Below are 5630 nucleotides of genomic sequence, written 5' to 3' on the forward strand. Positions count from 1 at the left end.
AGCCACCGCTCCTGAAAACAGGCTGACTTCCCTGTAGAACATTCTCTGAGCTCAGTGCGAGCCACTACCACCTCCACGGGTTCAGCCCCCTTCCCCGCAGCCAGTTCTTTCTAGCTTTTGTTCCTAGAAAAGAAATGCCCGCCTGACCTGGGAGACAGGGGCAGATCTTGTGCATAGTGAGAGAGTTCCCCTACAGCCATAGTCACCTCCGCACACCTGACACGCCACTGCCACATTCCCCACATTCCCTTTCTTCTTGGAATAACATCCTACAGTAAAGTCTCTACCGAAAGCTGGGTGTTGTTTCTGTTTTGTTTTGACAGTTGAGCATTTCCCCCACAGTAATTGCCCTTCTACCATATTGCAATACAGTCGTCTCTTTTCTCACCGTTGCAATAATTTTTTTCAAAAGAAGTCTCATTTGCCTAAACCCAGGTTTGTGTTTTACTTGACAGTTTTTAGGGCCAGGATGCAAATGAGATTGGGCCTTACTATAGACCCCTGCCATTCCCACCCAGGTAAAGGCACCTGGGGAACCTTTCCAACTTCTCTTCTGTTCAGTGATTGGTTCTGGGATCCTGTGGCGAGTTCTACTTTCAAACCAGTGCTCCAGAAATCCTGTCCAGTGCTCCAGAAATCCTGTCCGCTGAAGCCTGCGCTAAGGAGTCACTTTGATTCCTTCCTGCAGAGGCTTTCTTTGGCTCTTATATGAGGCCTCTTTTCTTTTTTTCTCTTTCTGTTTTCTTCCTTCTTTCCATCTTTCCTTCCCCTTCCTTCCTTCCTTCCTTCCTTCCTTCCTTCCTTCCTTCCTTCCTCTCTTTCTTTCTTCCTCTTGTCACAGCACCATTTGATAAAGAAAGGATTCTTCCCTTGTCAAAAATCAGTTGACCATAGATGTATTGGTTTATTTCTGGACTCAAAAATTATATCCTATTTAAATATCGATCCTTATGCCAGTATCATAATGTTTTGATTACTGTAGCTTTGTAGTAGGTTTTGAAATCAGAAAGTGTGAGCCCTCCAACTTTGTTCTTTTTCAAGATTGTTTGGGTCATTCTAATAGAGTAGGCAGTAAGACAGACATGAGCAGAGCAGGAATGATAGGCCAAGTATGGAATGTCACCAGGGTGGAAAGTTGTACGTGTCTAGCAATGGGCAAAACTGGGAAAATGAGGATTATAGGCTAGGACCTTACTCCCAAGGTGACCTTTCCTCCCCTATATGTGTATAGTCATTCGGTTTGGACCCCTGACCTTCCATATTGCTAGTCTTGCGGCTTAGACACTCTGAGAGGAGGAATAAGGGGGCTGGAGAATGGCCTCATAGGACTCCTATACAAGCCCTTGCACAACTGCTCCCTTAAGCACCAGCCTCCAGGACAATGAGGCTCTGGCCTACATCAAATAATCTTAGGAATAAAGCCTTGGGTCTACTGACCACAGAGTTTTGGTCAAACTAGAGATAACATTTAGACCTCAGTTGTGTTTCAACGCCAGGCCCAGAAAAGCAGCAAAACCAGATGAAGCAATGTCAGGGCTGACAGCAGGGCCAGGGCTGACAGCAGGGCCAGTTGCAATGACTAATGACCCTCTACCCTAGTGCCGACCAATCAGTAGAGACCACAACCCTGAACCAACACATGGGGGAAGCTGATGAATATTCTGTTGAGGTGCTCCCTGAGAGTTCCCCTAAAATCCCTGCCTTTGGAAAACAGATAAAACCTTAAAATGACATAGAGCACATTCTCATTCATTCTCTCTCTCTCTCTCTCTCTCTCTCTCTCTCTCTCTTTCTCTCTCGCCTTTTCCTCTCTTCTTCTTTCAGGTGTGTTTTCTTTCTCCTAAGCTCCAGGGGCCCTTCCTTTGCCTCTGTACCTTGTTTCCTGAGTTCATGTAGCCCAGCTGGTTCACTTCTACCTCTGTGACTTTCTAAGTAAATTTCTTACTCCAGAGAACTTGGCTCTGAATTCTTTCTTAGCTGAACTCAAGGACTGAGGGCTAACTCTGCTGTTAACAATTCCAGATACCTTACAGTTAGGATCAGCTCTTCCCCTTCTGTAGAACAAGGCCTTTGGGATTCAGATAGGGACTGCACTGAATCCATAGATCTATTAAAGGAATATTGACATCTTAACAACGGTAAGTTTTTCAATCCATGAACATGGATGCCTCTTTCCATTTAGTTAGGTCTTCTTTAATTTCTTTCAGCAGTATTTTTTAGTTGTCAGTGTACAAGTCTTATACCTCCTTGATCCTAAATATTTTATTCTTTTTCATGCTGTTGTAATAGGAATTGCTTTCTTAATTCCTTTTTAGATTTCTCATCATTAGCATATAGAAATGCTACTGATTTTTGTTCTTAAATCCAGAATCTTTACTGATTTTAAAAACATACAGCTCTAACAGTTGTATGTTTTAAAATAGATTCTGGCCCTGGCCGGTTTGGCTCAGCGGTTAGAGCGTCAAACTGAGGACTAAGGGGTCCTGGGTTTGATTCCAGTCAAGGGCACATGCCCAGGTTATGGGCTCGATCCCCAGTAGGGGGTGTGCAAGAGGCAGCCGATCAATGATTCTCTCATTGATGGTAAATAAAATAAAATAGATTCTGGCCCTGGCTGGTTTGGCTCAGTTGGTTGGGCGTTGTCCTGTATACCAAAAGATTGGGGCTAGTTCCATTCCCGGTCAGGGCACATGCCTGGGATGTGGGCTGGATCCCCTGTTTGAGGCATGCAGGAGGCAGCAGATCAATGTTCCACTCTGACATCAATGTTTCTCCTTCTCTGTCCCCTTTCCTTCCTCTCTCTCTAAAAATTAATTAAAATATAAAAAAATAGTTTCTGTAGTATTTAGTACATATAAGGTCATGCTGTCAATATAAAAAATGTCCAAACCTGTAGAGAATTTTTATGAGTTTATTTGAGCTTAACTGACAATTTCTGGGAAGCCAGACCTCAAAAGCTCTGCAGAATGGCAGGTTGCAGCTTCTTTTCTGCATTTAAAATTAAGGAGGGAATTTAAGGAAGATTATAAAAAGGTGTGAGAAAGCAAGGCAGATCATCTTGTGAAAAAACAAGCAAAGCTTCCATATCTTTTTCAAGTCTTCCTTTCTTTTGTCCATAACGTTTCCTTTCTCCATTTTGTGGTTCAAGATACATCTCAGGAGTCATTACCTCTCAGAGGCTTCCCATAACATCCCTGCTTGAATTAGAGGTCTCCACCTCATTCTTCCTTAAAACATCATGTTGCAGCTCACTGACCACTTGCTTGTCTCCTTTGTTCCCTTCTTGTCTGTGAGTTCTTTGAGGGCCAGAGCTATGTTGTTGTTGTTTTTAAAAAACTCCCTATTCCTGAGCTGGCATAGTACTTAACACCAGTTGGGCTTAGAGTAAATATTTGCTGTTAACAGATGGAATAGGTTATGCCCAGCTGGCGTGACTCGGTGGCTGAGTGTCGACCTATGGACCAGGGGGTTACAGTTTGATTCCTAGTCAGTGCACATGCTTGGGTTGCGGGCTTGATCCCCAATGTGGGGAGTGCAGGAGGCAGCTGATTAATGATTCTCTCTCATCATTGATGTTTCTCTCTCTCTCTCTCTCCCTCTCCCTTCCTTTAAAAATATATATTTTAAAAAATGGTATAGGTTATAGTAACTCAACTCCGAACCTGGCTTTCCCCAGCTAGGACTACAAAAACAAACACAGAAACAAAACAAAGAGGAAAGCACCCAAAGCCTTTGTATGTTAATTTGCAAACCACACACTTCTTCAGGATGCTTTTCACTATTTAAAATCATTTATAGAAATAAAGTCAGAGAACATATTTCTCAAAGAGTAACTTCAGAATGATCTCTCTTTCTTGGTGACTGCAGAAGATGAGCACCTGAACTCTTCCAAATACCAAATTGCTTTCACAAAAATAAAGAATTAAAAAATAGCCCTGGCCAGTGTGGCTCAATTGGTTGGAGAGTTATCCTATACACCAAAAGGTTGTAGGTTCTATTCCTGGTCAGGGCACATAACGCATGTTGGGGATTCCATCCCTGGTTGGGGTGCATATGAGAGGCAACTGATCAATGTTGCTCTCTCACATCAATGTCTCTCTCTTTCTCCCTCTCCCTTTCTTTCTCTCTGAAATCAATAAAAACATATTCTCAGGCGAGGAATACAAAAACAAAACAAAAAGAATTAACAAATAGGGCAGGCTTTGGGAGACGACAACAGAGCAGTCTGAGAAAAACTTGCTTCAGTGAGCGCAGGCAGAGAAAGTTGTTGGCTAAGGAGTTTTGAGAGAGGGTAAGGAAGAAGCTCATCATAGCCCATTATGAAGAACTCAGGGCCAGGAAAAGGCAGCCATGACTCCTTCACCCTCATGCTCACAAGCACAAGTAGGAATACTGGCTGATCTTGGTAGGACTCAGTGGGTATCCAGGGTAAAGTGTTGAGTCTCGTGAAGATCCAGTGTAGGACTGGGTGGCAAATTGGTGTTGTGACTGAGCAGGGGCCACACTGACAGAAGTGAGGAGGCTGGACCCATCACTGACAGAGACCTGGGGCCCTGGTGCTAGGGTGGGTGGTACCGGCTGCAGCATGCCTTGAGGAGCCTTCGGGACACTTCTATAATACTTAAAGCCAGCCTCTTTTACAGGAAATGATACTGTTGTGTGTTTTTTTCTGCTCAATGATCATACCTAACTGTTACAGAAAAGCCCAGGTCTGGTGCCATTACAAGATCTCCACACCCAGGAGAGGCCAGATTTTAAATTGTGGGTGGAGTCTAGAGGCGGGTGTGGTATGCAAATCAGTGTAAGAGGGATGTGTCTGCTTTCCTGGAACTCGCACTGCTCCCCAAATAGAAAAACTGTCCATTCCCAGGGTCACTGGGAGGTTGGATGGCTAGAATGCTCCAGTGTTGAAGCAGCTTGGCGATCTTTACAGGACTTTTCATGAGTCTCCAATTTTTCTTAGTGTAGCAAACAGTATTCCCAATAAATAGTAGACTATCGCTCATGTGCTGAGAATTTTTGAAATTAACATAACCACTACTTTACAGCAGAGCTTTCTTTTTCATAGCAATCGCGTGCTTTAATCTTTTCCTTTGAAAGTTAAATCACAACTTAAAAAAAATTTTGTGTTCAGCTTTGTGTCTTCTTCATTCTTGCGCGGGCGGGGGCGGCAGCGATGAAGGAGGCGCTTCGTGGGAAGAGTTGGTTCTTTGTGGCTCCGCCTTCCCGCTGGCCAGGGGTATAGAAAAAGACCCTGCCTTGCTTTGTGTAAAGAGCAGGGTTCTCGTGTTTGCTCTTTTTAAAGCCTAACTGGGTGCCGGATACCGAGCAGATCTATTTGATCACACCTGTCACTCATTTTTACAGCCATGAAAAGTGCTACCCAAGTTCGGAGTCTCGCCTTCGGTTTCTCTGAGATTCCAACTCAGGTCACCTCGACCTCGTCACCGGGCACCCGCTCCATCCCCCGCCCTGGCTCCGAGCTCAGACCAAGGCACCTTGGGGTGATGGCGGGGTCGCTGGGGTACCCGGGCCTGGCAGGGAGGGAGGGCTCCACCCGCGCGCCTTCGGGGGTTTCCCATCCCCCTTCTCAGAGGCTGGCCAGACCCGCGAACCATAGAGTCGACGCA

This window comes from Myotis brandtii, unplaced genomic scaffold, assembly GCF_000412655.1.
Source record: "Myotis brandtii unplaced genomic scaffold, ASM41265v1 scaffold454, whole genome shotgun sequence".
In the NCBI taxonomy this organism is placed as follows: domain Eukaryota; kingdom Metazoa; phylum Chordata; class Mammalia; order Chiroptera; family Vespertilionidae; genus Myotis; species Myotis brandtii.